This window comes from Equus caballus, chromosome 26 (genome assembly GCF_041296265.1).
Source record: "Equus caballus isolate H_3958 breed thoroughbred chromosome 26, TB-T2T, whole genome shotgun sequence".
NCBI lineage: Eukaryota > Metazoa > Chordata > Mammalia > Perissodactyla > Equidae > Equus > Equus caballus.
In genome coordinates, this window is record NC_091709.1 from 7,507,768 (window position 1) to 7,523,438 (window position 15,671).

Genomic DNA, 15,671 nt, shown 5'->3' on the forward strand with positions numbered 1-15,671 from the left:
ATTGAACTCACCCAATCAGAGTAACGAAAAGATAAAAAAAGAAAAAAAGTGAAGATAGCTTAAGGGACTTATGGGACATCAACAGACTAACATTCATATTACAGGGCTCCCAGAAGGAGAAGATAGAGAGAAAGGAGTAGAAAACTTATTTGAAGAAATAATGGCTGAAAACTTTCCTAACCTGAGGAAGGAAACAGACATCTAGATCCAGATAGCCCAGTGAGTTCAAAGTAAGATGCACCCAAAGAGACCCACACCAAGGCATGTTATTACTACAATATCAAAAGTTAGATTCACAAAGAGAATCTTAAAAGCAGCAAGAGATAAACAACTTGTTACATACAAGGGAACTCCAATAAGACTATCAGCAGATTTTCCAAGCCACAAGAGAATGGCATGATATATTCAAAGCACTGAAAGAGAACAACTTCCACCCCAAAATACTATACATGGCAAAGTTATCATTCAGAATTAAAGGATAGATAAATAATTTTCCAGATAAACAAAAGCTAAAGAAGTCCATCATCGCTAAACTATCCTTTCTTTTTTTTAAAAAAAAAAATATTGGCACCTGAGCTAACATCTGTTGCTAATCTTCTCTTTCTTCTTCTCCTCAAAGCCCCCCAATACCTAGTTGTAGATCCTTCTAGTTGTGCTGTGTGAGACGCCACCTCAGCGTGGCTTGATGAGTGGTGCTAGGTCCGCACCCAGGATCTGAACCAGTGAAACCCTGGGCCGGCAAAGTGGAGCACATGAACTTAATCACTCAGCCACAGGGCTGGTCCCTAAACCATCCTTTCTTTAAGCTGAAAATAAAGGGTGCTAATTAGTAACAAGAAAAAATTGTGAAAGTATAAACCTCACTGGTAAAGGTAAATATATAGTAAAGGTACTGAATTAATCACTTAGAAAGCTAGAAAAGGTTAAAAGAGAGGTAGAGTAAAAGTAACTATAACTATAACAATTTGTTAAGAGATACACCAGATAAAAAGATGGAAATTGTGATATCAAAGACATAAAATGTGGGAGGGGAGAGTAAAAAGGTAGAGCTTTAGAATGCATTAGAACTTAACTTGTTAACATAAAATAGACTGTTAGTCATATAAGTTGTTATATGTGAGCTTTATGGTAACCACAAAGCAAAAATCTATAGTAAATACTCAAAAGATAATGAGAAAATAATCTAAGCATACCACTAAAGAAAGTCATTAAGCCACAAAGAAGAAAGCAAGAGAAAGAAGGGACAAAGGAACTGCAAACAGCCAGAAAATAATTAACAAAATGGCAATAAGTCTATGCTTATCATAATTACTTTAAATGTAAATGGACTAAATTCTCCAATCAAAATACATAAAGTGGCTGAATGGATTAAAAAACAAGACCCATATATATGCTACCTGCAAAAGACTCACTTCACACGTGAGGACACACACAGGCTGAAATTGAAGTAATGGAAAAAAATATTCCATGCAAAAGAAAACAAAAAGAAAACTGAGTAGTTATACTTTTATTAGACAAAGTGGGCTTTAAAGACTTTAACAAGACAAAGAAGGGCAATACATTATGATAAAAGGAACAATCCAACAAAAGAATATAAGATTTGTAAATATTTATGCATCTGACATAGGAGCATCTAAATTATAAAGTAAACGTTAACAGATATAAAGGAAGAAATACTTAGCAAAACAATAATAGTAGGGGACTTCAATACCCCAATTTCCTCAATGGATAGATCATCCAGAAAGAACATCAATACAGAAAGGTTGGCCTTAAATGACATGTTAAACCAGATAAACTTAATAGATATATATAGAACATTCCATCCAAAAGCAACAGAAGGCACATTCTTCTCAAGTGCCCATGGTACATTTATTGAAATGGATCATATGTTAGGCCGCAGAACCAGTCTTAGTAAATTTAAGAAGATTAGAATCATATCAAACATCTTTTTTAGCCACAAAGGTATGGAACTAGAAGCCAATTACAAGAAGAAAACTAGAAAATTCACAAATATGTGAAGAATAGACAACGTTCTACTGAACAACCAATGGATCAAAGAAGAAAATAACAAACAAATAAAAAAATGTCTCGAGGCAAATGAAAATGGAAATACAACACACCAAGACTTATGAGATACAGCAAAAACAGTTCTAAGAGGGAAGTTCACAGCAATACATGCTTACCTCAAGAAACAACAAAAAAAAACTCAATAACCTAACTGTATACCTCAAGTAACTAGAAAAAGAAGAAGAAACCAAAGCAAATGTTGGTAGAAGAAATAGAATAACAAAGAGAGAGTGGAAATAAATAAAATAGAGGCCAGAAAAACAATAGAAACACTCACTGAAAACAAGAGTTGTTACTTTGAAAAGATAAACAGAATTGACAAATTATTAGCTAGACTCACCAGCAAAAAGCAGAGAGGACTCAAACATATGAAAACAGAAATGGAAAGAGGAGACTTTACAATTAATACCACAGAAACACAAAAGATAAGAGACTACTACAAAGATTTATATGCCAAAAAGCTGGACAACCTAGAACAAATGGATAAATTCCTAGAAATATACAACCTACAAAGACTGAATCATGAATAGAAAATCTGAACAGACCGAGTACTACTAAGATGGAATCAGTAATTAAAAACCTCCCAACACACAAAATCCAGAACCAGACAGCTTCACTGGTGAATTCAACCAGACATTCAAAGAAGAATTAATGCCAAACATTTTAAAACGCTTCCAAAAAATAGAAGAGGTGGTAACACCTCCAAACACATCTTGTGAGGCTAGCATTACCCTAAACATAAGCCAGACAAGGACATAACAAAAGAAAATTACAGGCCAATATCTCTGATGAACATAAATGAAAAATCCTCAATAAAATATTAACAAACTAAACTCAACAATACATTAAAAGAATCATACACTATGATCAAGTAGGATTTATTCTAGGCATGCAAGGACAATTCAACCTCAATAAATCAAGCATGATACATTACATTAGCAAAATAAAGGATACAAATCACATGATCTCAATAGATGCAAAAAAAGCATTTGACAAAATTTAAGATTCATTTATGATAAAAACTCTCAACAAAGTAGGTGTTGAGGACAAGTATCTCAACATAATAAAGGCCATATATGACAAGCTTATAGAAAACATCATACTCAAAAATCTGAAAGCTTTTCCTCTAAGATCATAAACAAAACAAGGATGCCCAGTCTCATCACATTTATTCAACATACTATTGAAAGTCCTAGCCAGAGCAATTAGGCAACAAAAATAAATAAAAAGCATCCAAATTGGAAATAAAGAAGTAAAAAGTGTCACTATTTGCAGATGACATGATATTATATGTGGAAAATCCTGAAGACTCCACCAAAAAATTGTTAGAACTAAGAAATGATTCAGTAATGTTGATGAATACAAAATCAATATACAATAATTTGTTGTGTTTCTATACACCAATAATGAATTATCAGAAAGAGAAATTAAGAAAACAATCTCATTTACAATTGTACCAAAAGAGAAAAAATACCTAGGAATAAATTTAACCAATAAGGTGAAAGACCTGTACACAGAACACTATAACACATTGAGGAAAGAAATAGGCAAAGATACAATTAAATGGAAAGATATTCTGTGCTCTTGGATTGGAAGAATTAACATTGTTAAAAAGTCCATACTACCCAAAGCAATCTAGAGATTCAATACAATCCCTGTCAAAATTCCATTGGCATTTTTCACAGAAATAAAGCAAACAATCCTAAAATTTTTAGGGAACCACAGAAACCCACAGGCAAAGCAATCTTGAGAAAGAATAGCAAAGTGGAGCAAACCACACTCCCTGATTTCAAACTAGATTACAAAGCTATAGCAATCAAACAATATATTATTGGCATAAAACAGAAATATACATCAGTGGAACAGAACAGAGGGCTCAGAAAGAGAGCCACATGTATATGGTCAATTGATTATGACAAAGGAGCCATAAAATACAAAGAGGAAAGGACAATCTCTTTAGTAAATGGTGTTAGGAAAACTGGACAGCCACATGCAACAGAATAAAAGTGGACCACTATCTTACACCATATGCCAAAAATAACTCAAAATGGATTAAAGACTTGAATGTATAACCCGAAACCATAAAACTCCTAGAAGAGAATATTGATGGTAAGCTCTTTGACATCGGTCTTAGTAATGGCTTTTTGGATTTGACTTTAAAAGCAAAAGAAACAAAAGTAAAAATAAACAACTGGGACCACAAGAAAGTAAAAAGCTTCTGCACAGAAAAACAAATATCATAAACAAATGAAAAGGCAACCTAAGGAATGGGGGAAAATATTTGCTAATTATATATCTGACGATGGGTTTATCTAAAATGTATTAGAATGTGTATAGCTCAATAGCAAAAAAAAAAAAAAAAAAAAACCACCCAAATAATCCAGTTAAAAAATGGGCACAGGACCTGAATCAATGTTTTTTTCAGAGACATACAGATGGCCAACAGGTACATGAAGGATGATTAACTAACTTATCATCAAGGAAATACAAATCAAAACCACAATGAGATATCACCTCACATCTCTTAGAATGGCTTTTATCAAAAAGAAATGAAATGACAAATTTTGGCAAGGATGGGGAGCAAAGGGAACACTTGTGCACTGCTGGTATGAATGTAAATTGATGCCACCACTATGGAAAACATATGAAGTTTCTTCAAAAAATTAAAAATAACACTACCATATGATCCAGCAACTCCATTTCTGGGTATTTATTTGAAGAAAATGAAAACACTACCATGAAAAGATATATGCACCCCCATGTTCGTTGCAGCATTATTTACAATGCTGTAATGAAGATGTGGAAACAATCTAAGTGTCTGTCGGTGAATGAATGGATAAAGAAAATGTGACGTGTATACGTGATATATATATGATATATGTATATATATACACACACACAATGCAATATTGTTCTTCCATAAAAAAGAATGAAATCTTGCTTTTTGTGAAAGCATGGATGGACCTTCAGGACATTACACTAAGTGGAGTAAGTCCGACAGAGAAGCACAAATACAACAATATCTCACTTATATGTGAAACACACCCACAAAAATACTTACAGAGAACAATTTGGTGGTTGCCAGAGGTTGTGGATGGGGGATGGATGAAATGCATGAATGGGATCAAAAGGTACAAACTTCCAGTTATAAAATAATTGTTATGGGAATTTAATGTATAACACGGTGACTACAATGAATAATACTGTATTGCATATTTGAAAGTTGCTAGGAGAGTAAATCTTAAGTGATATCATAACAAGAAAAAAATTGTAACTATTTATGGTGATGTATATTAAGTAGACTTGTTCTGGTGACCATTTCACAATATACGCCAGTTTCAAATCATTATGTTGTACATCTGAAGCCAATATAATGTTATGTCACTTACATCTTAACTTTAGAAAATGTGCATTTTCTTATAAGTATACTTCTTGGCAACCTAAATATCATAATTTCACCTCAAGTAAGATTGGTGGGGCTTGTTTCCATATGGAGGCATCTTATCCCAAACTGTTCTTGCTTAGATATTTTTCGTGCTCTCTTAGCAGGCTACACACCATTTCTCTAATTGTTTAGGCCCTTGTGAGGTATACAATATATGAAACCTCTTATCTATAAGCAAAAGAAGTCTGATAGATAGCAAGGATGAATAACTCATAAAGTCGCAGTATGGAAAGTGACATTCCACACTTCTTTCCACGTAAAATGTTGCATAAATTCCGAACAGAGTAAACAGTTTAGTAGAAAATGGAAACCAAAAATAACCAGCAAAAGAGAGGAAACAGGAATATCGTCAGCATCATGGTGGAGTGAGTAATTTCTTTTGTCTCTACCCTCTAATTCACAACAAACCAGACATCCCTTGACCAACAGAGGATCCCTACACAGCACAAAAGGATACCTAAGAGATCCAAGCATCTATGCCTGAAAGTGGGTGGGCTGGATCCCCAAGAGGTAGTGTAACTTGGGGAGCAGCCCCCTCCCCAACCCCTGGAAGCAGCAATGCATGACATGTATCCTCACACTGGCAGGTGCACCTGTAAGCAGTTGCTATGGGAGCAAAAATAGGAGGTACCACTTGGTCCCTATCTATCCCCCAGTGTCCCCCAGCAGACCCAGCACATGTGCCTACAAATGGAGACTTCAGGAGCCAAAACAGCAGGTGCCACTTGGTCCCTACACCTCCCCCAGTGGATCTAGCTCACATAACTGCTAGTGGCTGCTGTGGGAGCAAAAACAATAGGCATATCTGCCTGTTCCCCAGTGGACCCAGCCTGTGCACCTGTAAATAGATGCTGTAGGGGCAGAAAAAGCAAGTGCATCTTCCTCCTTAACTGACTCTCAATGGATCCAGCATGCATGCACCCTCCTCCACCCCCTGCAGTGGCCATGTCTGTCCAACAGGGGGGACAGTATACAAAACTTGCATTTTCCCAGCAAGGATGGTGCACACTGACCTGAGTTTTCAAAACACAACAGTTAGTGCCACAGACGAGAGGCAGCATGAGCTGCTGATTAGCCATTGCCATACTCCAACAGTGGCAGGTGGAACCTGGGACCAGAAGTGTCAGGAATCACAGAAGAATCAGTGGCCCAGATCCCAGTGGCAGCACCTCCCAACACTGACTCCACCAGCAGTGGGGGCTGCACGTGAGTCCTTGGGTCCCTGGGCCTCTGCCAATGACACTGGCATTTGTAAATCCAGCATCCCTGGCAATGGGGCAGCCAGTACCCCGAGAGAACCTATGAGGAGCAGCACAGGTGGTGCATGGGACAGCAGCATCTGAGCCCATGAAGAGCCTCAAGAGAGCCAGTGGAGTAACACAAGACCCAAGAAACCCCAGAAGCAGCAGAAATGCTCACAGCCTGGAGACCTCAGTGGAGACACCTGAGACTGCTGCAACATCATAAGTGACAAAGCACCAGCAACCTCAGAAGCAGAAGTGGCACAAGTAGGGCACTGATGACACCTCTAGCAGAGGCAGTGGAAAGTGCAGGCTCTCAAGTACAACCAGAAGCAGCTCAAAATCAATGCAGCCAAAGCCTTACCCACATAAGAAAGGTGGTTACTACCACAAATGTTCCAGCAGAGGATCAATTCATCAAATACAATGAAGAACTACAGTAACATTGCAGAACAGAAGGAAATGACAACTCTAGAAACCAAACCTGAAGTCACAGAAGATTACAGTCTAACTGACAGAGAATTCAAGATAGCTGTCATGAAGAAACTCAACAAGTTACAAGAAAACTCAGAAAACCAGTTCAATGAGCTCAGGAATAAAATTAACAAACAGAAGGAGTACTTCATCAAAGAAGTTGAAACCCTAAAAGAAAAGAAAAAAAAGAAATTCTGGAGATGAAGAATACTAATGAGATGAAAAATAATATAGAAAGCATTAAAATAGAGCAGATCATAGGAAAGAATTAGTGAGCTTGAAGATAGAAATCTGGAAATGATTCAGGTGGAGTAGGAGAGAGAACTAAGATTTTTTTAAAATGAAGAAATTATGAAAAGTAACATAAAGGTAATAGGTATCCTAGACGGAGAAAAGAGGGAGGAATGAGCAGAGAGCTTAAACAAAGAAAAAATAGCTGAAAACTTCCAAAACCTGGAGGAGGAACTGGGCATACAATTACATGAAGCTAATAGTACTCCTAATTAGCTCAATTCAAAAAGACCTTATTGAAGGCATATAATATTGAAACTGTCAAAAGACAATGACAAAGAAAAAAATATTAAGGGCAGCAAGAAAGAAGAAAGTAACCTACAAAGGAACCCTCATCAGACTTTTAGCATATTTCTCTGTAGAAACCTCAAAGGCTATGAAAGAGGAGATTGGTACATTCAAAATACTGAAAGCCAGGAGGCTGGCCCTATGGCTGAATGGTTAAGTTCACATGCTCTGCTTTGGTGGCCTAGGGTTTCACTGGTTCATATCCTGGGTGCAGACGTGGCACCACTCATCAGGTCATGCTGAGGTGGCATCCCACATAGCACAGCCAGAGGCACTCATAACTAGAATAGACAACTATGTACTGGGGGCTTTGGGAAGAAGAAGGAGAAGGAGAAGGAGAAGGAGAAGGAGAAGGAGAAGGAGAAGGAGAAGGAGAAGGAGAAGGAGAAGGAGAAGGAGAAGGAGAAGGAGAAGGAGAAGGAGAAGGAGAAGGAGAAGGAGAAGGAGAAGGAGAAGAAGAAGAAGAAGAAGAAAAAAGATTGGCAACAGATGTTAGCTCAGGTGCCAACCTTTAAACAAAAAAATACTGAAAGCTAAAATCCATCATCATGGAATACTCTATCCAGCAAAATTATCCTTCAGATATGACAGAGAAGTAAAAAGTTTCTGAGACAAACAAAAGCTGAGGGAGTTCATTGCCGCTAGTAACTGCCTTACAAGAATTGTTGAAAGGAGCCTTCCTGCCTGACATAGAAAGGCAAAGGTTGCCAAAGCTTTGAGCAAGGAGATAAGTAGACAGACGGAATCATAAGATTGCAACTCAATATCAGAATAGGTTAGCAAACAATTATTGCATAAATGATAAAGAGAAATCATCAAAAATAACTGTAAACAATTTGATTTGGTCACAAACTCAGAACACAAAAAAGAATAATTTTTGACAATAAAACAGAAGGGGAAGAGCAAAAGTATGGAACCTGCATAGGCTAATGAAGATAAGAGCCTATCAGAAAAAGGACTATCTCATCTATGAGATCTTTTATACAAACCTCATGGTGACCGTAAAACAAAAAATCAGAACAGACTCACAAATTATAAATAAAGAGAAAATTGAGGAAAGCATCACAGAAAACCACCACACTGAAGTGGCAGACAGAAATTCAAGGAAAAAGAAACAATGAAAATATAACAATCAGAAAGTAAAGATAAAATGGCAATATTAATCCCCCATAGATCAATAATCACTCTAAATGTAAATTGATTGAATTCATCATTCAAAAGACACAGAGCAGTGGGATTGATTAAAAAACAAGACCCAATGATATGCTGACCCTAGGAAATACATCTCAGCTCTAAAGACAAACATAGGCTTAGAGTGAAGGGATGGAAGACGATACTCCAAGCAAGTGGCAAGCCAAAGAAACTGAATGTAGCCATACTGATATCAGACAAAACAGACTAGAAGTCAAAAAAGATAAGAGAATGATATGGGCATTATATAATGATAAAAGAGACATTGTATGAAGAAGACATAGAACTTATTAATATATATGCACCTAACACGGGAGCACAAAATATATAAAGCAACTGTTGACAAGCCTAAAGGAAGAAATTGACAGCAACACAACAATAGTAGGGGACTTTAACACTCTATGTACCTCAATGGATAGATCATCCAGAAAGTCGACAAGGAAACAGTGGTTTTAAATGAACCACTAGAACAGATGGACTTAACAGATATACATAGAACATTCCATCCCAAAACAGCAGAATACACCTTCTTCTCAAGTGCACATGGAATATTCTCCTTTCTTTTCTTTTTCTGGAGAAAATTAGCCTTGAGCTAACATCTGTTGCCAATCTTCCTCATTTTTTGCTTGAGGAAGATGAGCCCTAGCTAACATGTGTGCCAATCTTCTTCTACTTTATATGTGGGTTGCCACCACAGTGTGATGGATGAGTGGTGAAGGTCCATACCCAAACCCATGAACCCAGGTCACTGAGGTGGAACATGCCAAATTTAACCACTATGCCATGGGGCTGTCCCTAACACATGGAACACTCTTAAAGATAGACCATATGTTAGGTAATAAATAAAGTCTCAAAAGATTTTAAAAGATTGAAATCATATCAAACATCTTTTCCAACCACAGTGTTATGAAATTAGAAGTCAACTACAAGAAAAAAGGGAAAAGTCACAAATATGTGGAGACTAAACAACATGCTACTGAATAACTATTGGATCAATGAAGAAATCAAAAGAGAAAAAGAATACTTGGAGACAAATGAAAATGAAAACACAGCATACCAAAATTTATGGGATGCAGCAAAAGTTATACTAAGAGGGAAGTTTAAAGTGGTACAGACATACCTCAATAAACAAGGAAAATATCAAATAACAATCTTACACTATACCTAAAAGAACTAGAAAAAGAGCATACAAAGTCAAAGTCATAAGGATAAAAATCAGAGCAGAAATAAGAAAAATACAGACTAAAAAAAAGGATCAATAGAGCTAAGAGTTGGCTCTTGGAGAAGACAAACAAAATTGAGAACCCTTAGCCAGATTCACTTAAAAAAAAAAAAAGACAGAAGACTCAAATGAAATCATAAGTGAAAGAGGAGATGTTACAACGGACACTAGAGAAATACAAAGAATATAAGAGAATACTATGAAAAAATTTTGCCAACAAAGTGGATAACCTAGAAGAAACGGATAAATTCTTAAAATTATACAACCTCCCAAACCTGAATCAAGAATAAACGCACAAATAGAAGGACATACAATTAGAATATACAACTATGTCTTGAGGGGCTTTAGGGAGGAGAAGAAGAAGAAAGAAAAAGATTGACAATAGATGTTAGCTCAGGGACAATCTTTAAAAAAATGAAAGAATAGAATAGAGAATCTGAAGAGACCAATCATAGCTAAAGAAATAGAAATACTAATTAAAATTCTCCCAAAAAACAAAACTTCAGGGCCAGATGGCTTCTCTAGTGAATTTTACCAAAGATTTAAAGAGATTTAATCCCTATCCTTTTCAAACTCTTATGAAAAATTGAAGATGATGGTGTGCTCCCTAACTCACTTTATGAGGCCAACATTACCCTGATACCCAAGCCAGACACGTACCACACAAAAATGGAAAATACTGGCCAAGATTGCTGATGAACATAGGTGCAAAAATCCTCAACAGAATATTAGCAAATCGAACACAACAATACATTAAAAGATCATACGCCATGATCAAGTGGGATTTACTCCATGGATGAAGAAATATTTCAACATCTGCAAATGAATCAATGTAATACACCGTATTAACAAAATTTAGAATAAGAATCACATGATCATCTCAATAGATACAGAGAAAGCATTTGACAAAACCAAACATTCATTTATTATAAAAATTCTAAATGAAAAGGAGATAGAAGGAAAGTATCTCCACGTAATAAAGGCCATATATGACAAACATACAGCCAACATCATACTCAATGGTGAAAAACTGGAAGCTATTCCTCTGAGAGAAGATAAAAGACAAGGATGCACACTCTTGCCACTCTTATTCAACATAGTACTGGGAGATTTAGTTAGAGCAATTAGGCAAGAAAAAGAAAGAAAAGGGATCAAAATTGGAAAGAAAGAAGCAAAACTCTCCCTATTTCTGGATGACATGATTCTATATATAAAAACACTAAAGAATCCACCAAAAAACTATTAGAAATACTAAATAAAGGCAGTAAAGTTGCAGGGTATAAATCAACATAGAAAAATCCGTTGTGTTTGTATACACTAACAGGAAACTAGCAGAAAGAAGTGAAGAATACAATCTCATTTAAAATCACAACAAAGAATAAAGTATCTAGGCATAAACTTAACCAAGGAAGTGAAAGAACTGTACGCTGAAAACTAGAAGACATTTTTGAAAGAAATTGAGGAAGACACCATGAAATGGAAACATACTCCATGCTTGTGGATTAGAAGAATTAACAATATTAAAATGTCTACGTTACCTAAAACGACCTACAGATTCAATGCAATCTCTATCAGAATCCCATTGACATGTTTCAGGGAAATAGAACAAAGAATACTAAAATTCATATGGAACAGCAAAAGACCCTGAATAGACAAAGCAATCCTGAGGAAAAAGAACAAAGCTGAAGGGATCACACTTCCTGATTTCGAGATATACTACAAAGCTATAGCAATCACAACAGCATGGTACTGGAGCAAAAACGAACACACAGATCAATGGAACAGAACTGAGAGCCCAGAGACAAAACCATGCACCTATGGACAGCTAATCTTCAACAAAGGAGCCAACAACATACAACGTCGAAAGGAAAATCTGTTCAATAAATGGCATTGGGAAAACTAGACAACCATGTACAAATAGTGAAAGTAGATCATGATATTACACCATACACAAAACTTACCTCAAAATGGATTGAAGACTTGAATGTAAGTCCTGAAATCATAAAACTCCTAGAAGAAAACAAGAAGTATGTTCTTTGACATCAATCTTAGAAGAATCTTTTCAAATATCAGGTCTACTCAAGCAAGGAAAACAAAAGGAAAATCAAATGAGTGGTACTACATCAGAGTAAAAAGCTTCTGTATGGCAAAGGAAACCAACAATAAAACAAAAAGACAACCCACCAACTGGGAGAAAATATTTGCAAATCTTATATCAAAACAGGGGTTAATTTCCAAAATACATAAAGAACTCATACAACTCAACATGAGAAAATGAACAACCCAATCAAAACATGGGCAAAGGATCTGAACAGACATTTTTCCAGAGAGGGTACATAGATGGCCAACAGGCATATGAAAAGACGTTCATCATCACTAAATCTTAGGGAAATGCAAATCAAAACCACAATGACATAACATATGTCTGTCAGAATGACTATTTTTCACAGACAAGAAATAAGAAGTGTTGAAGAGGACGTGGAAAAAAGGGAACCCTTGTACACTGCTGATAGGAATGTAAATTGTTGCAGCCACTATGGAAAACAGTAAGGAGATTCCTCAAAAAATTAAAAATAGAACTACCATATGATCCAAATATATTCCACGCCTGAGCATTTATTCAAAGAACATGAATACTAATTCAAAAAAATATATGCACCCCTATGTTCATTGCAGCATTATTCACAATAGCCAAGACTTGGAAACAACCTAACTGCACATCAAGAGGTGAATAAAAAAGATGTGGTTACATATACAGTTGAATACTACTCAGTCATAAAATCAGATGAAATCTTTTTATTTGTGACATTGTGGTTGGACTTTGAGAGTACTAAGCTAAGCAAAGTACATCAGATGGAGAAAGACAAGTACTATATGATTTGACTCATACGTGGAAGATAAACAAACAGAACAGATTGGTGGTTATCATGGGAGAAAGGGAATAGGCAAAGGGTGAAAAGGGTAAAAAGGGAGACGTATATGGTGATGGATGGAAACTAGACATTTTGTGGGGATAACGATATAGTTTATATAGAAGTCAAAACATAATGATGTACACCTGAAATTTATACAATGTTTTAAATCAATCTTATCTCAATAAAAAATTAAAAAGTACTTTTCAGGATTCATTTACCATAAACTGACTAAAATTGAGTGGAAGAAAGCCAAAGCCTATTTGCCCTATTGATACTATTACCATGTGTCTAATAATGACATAACATCGGCTTGAGAGGCTGTAATATGTTTCCACATTTACAATGGAAGGGAATATTTGGAGCAGGCTCCTTCTTGTACAATATCTTAATTCCCACCTTATACGGAGCTATCTATTTTCTCTTTCTTTTAAATTAAATATTATTTTTGATGTACAGTTCTAAGAGTTTCCACCAATGTAAAGATTTATGTAACCATCACAACATTAAGGATAAAGAATGACTCCATTGCTCAAAAAACTCCTTAGTGATGCCTATTTGTCATCAAACATTTCCCCCTCCTCTAACACCTGGCAACCACTGATGTGTTCTCCATCCTCATAGTTTTGCATTTTACGGAATGTCATACAAATAGAATCATACAGTTTATAACCTTTTATTTTTTGCATGAATATATCACTTTTAAAAAATTAGTTTGTTGAGGTCATATTGGCTTATAACATCGTGTAAATTTCAGTATATTATTATATTTCGGTTTCTTTATAGACTTTATCATGCTCACCACAAATAGTCTAGTTTTTATCTGTCACCAAACATAGGGACTCCTTTACCATTTTTATCCTCCCCCCACCTCCTTCCCCTCTGGTAGTGAATCTGTTCTCCTTCTCTATGTGTTTGTTTATCTTCCACACATGAGTGAACTCATATGGTATTAGTCTTTCTCTGTCTGACTTATTTTGCTTAGAATAATACCCTCAAGGTCGATCCATGTTGTTGCAAATGGCACAATTTCATCACTTTTATGGCTCAGTAGTATTCCATTGTACATATATACCACATCTTTATCTCTTCATTGGTTGATGGGCACTTGAGTTGATTCCACATCTCGGCTTTTGTGAATAATGCTGCAATAAATTTGAGTTATTGATTTCATGTTCTTTGGATAAATACCCAGTAGTGGAATAGCTGGATCATACGGTATTTCTCCTTTTAATTTTTTGAGATCTATTCATACTGTTTTCCACAGTGGCTGCATCAGTTTGCATTCCCACCAGCAGAGTATGAGGGTTCCTTTTTCTCCACACCCTCTCCAACACTTACTTCTTGTCTTATTAATTATAGCCATTCTGACAAGTGTGAGGTGATGTCTCTTTGTGGTTTTGATTTGCATTTCCCTAAGATTTAGTGATGTTGAACATCTTTTCATATGCCTGTTGGCCATCTATGTACCCTCTCTGGAAAAATGTCTGTTCAGATCCTTTGCCCATGTTTTGATTGGGTTGTTCATTTTCTCATGTTGAGTTGTATGAGTTCTTTATGTATTTTGGAAATTAACCCCTGTTTTGATATAAGATTTGCAAATATTTTCTCCCAGTTGGTGGGTTGTCTTTTTGTTTTATTGTTGGTTTCCTTTGCCATACAGAAGCTTTTTACTCTGATGTAGTACCACTCATTTGATTTTCCTTTTGTTTTCCTTGCTTGAGTAGACCTGATATTTGAAAAGATTCTTCTAAGATTGATGTCAAAGAACATACTTCTTGTTTTCTTCTAGGAGTTTTATGATTTCAGGACTTACATTCAAGTCTTCAATCCATTTTGAGGTAAGTTTTGTGTATGGTGTAATATCATGATCTACTTTCACTATTTGTACATGGTTGTCTAGTTTTCCCAATGCCATTTATTGAACAGATTTTCCTTTCGACGTTGTATGTTGTTGGCTCCTTTGTTGAAGATTAGCTGTCCATAGGTGCATGGTTTTGTCTCTGGGCTCTCAGTTCTGTTCCATTGATCTGTGTGTTCGTTTTTGCTCCAGTACCATGCTGTTGTGATTGCTATAGCTTTGTAGTATATCTCGAAATCAGGAAGTGTGATCCCTTCAGCTTTGTTCTTTTTCCTCAGGATTGCTTTGTCTATTCAGGGTCTTTTGCTGTTCCATATGAATTTTAGTATTCTTTGTTCTATTTCCCTGAAACATGTCAATGGGATTCTGATAGAGATTGCATTGAATCTGTAGGTCGTTTTAGGTAACGTAGACATTTTAATATTGTTAATTCTTCTAATCCACAAGCATGGAGTATGTTTCCATTTCATGGTGTCTTCCTCAATTTCTTTCAAAAATGTCTTCTAGTTTTCAGCGTACAGTTCTTTCACTTCCTTGGTTAAGTTTATGCCTAGATATTTTATTTTTTATAACTGTGATTATAAATGGGATTATATTCTTGTTCTTTCTCTGCTAGTTTGTTGTTATTGTATACAGACACAGCTGATTTTTCTATGTTGATTTTGTACTCTGTAACTTT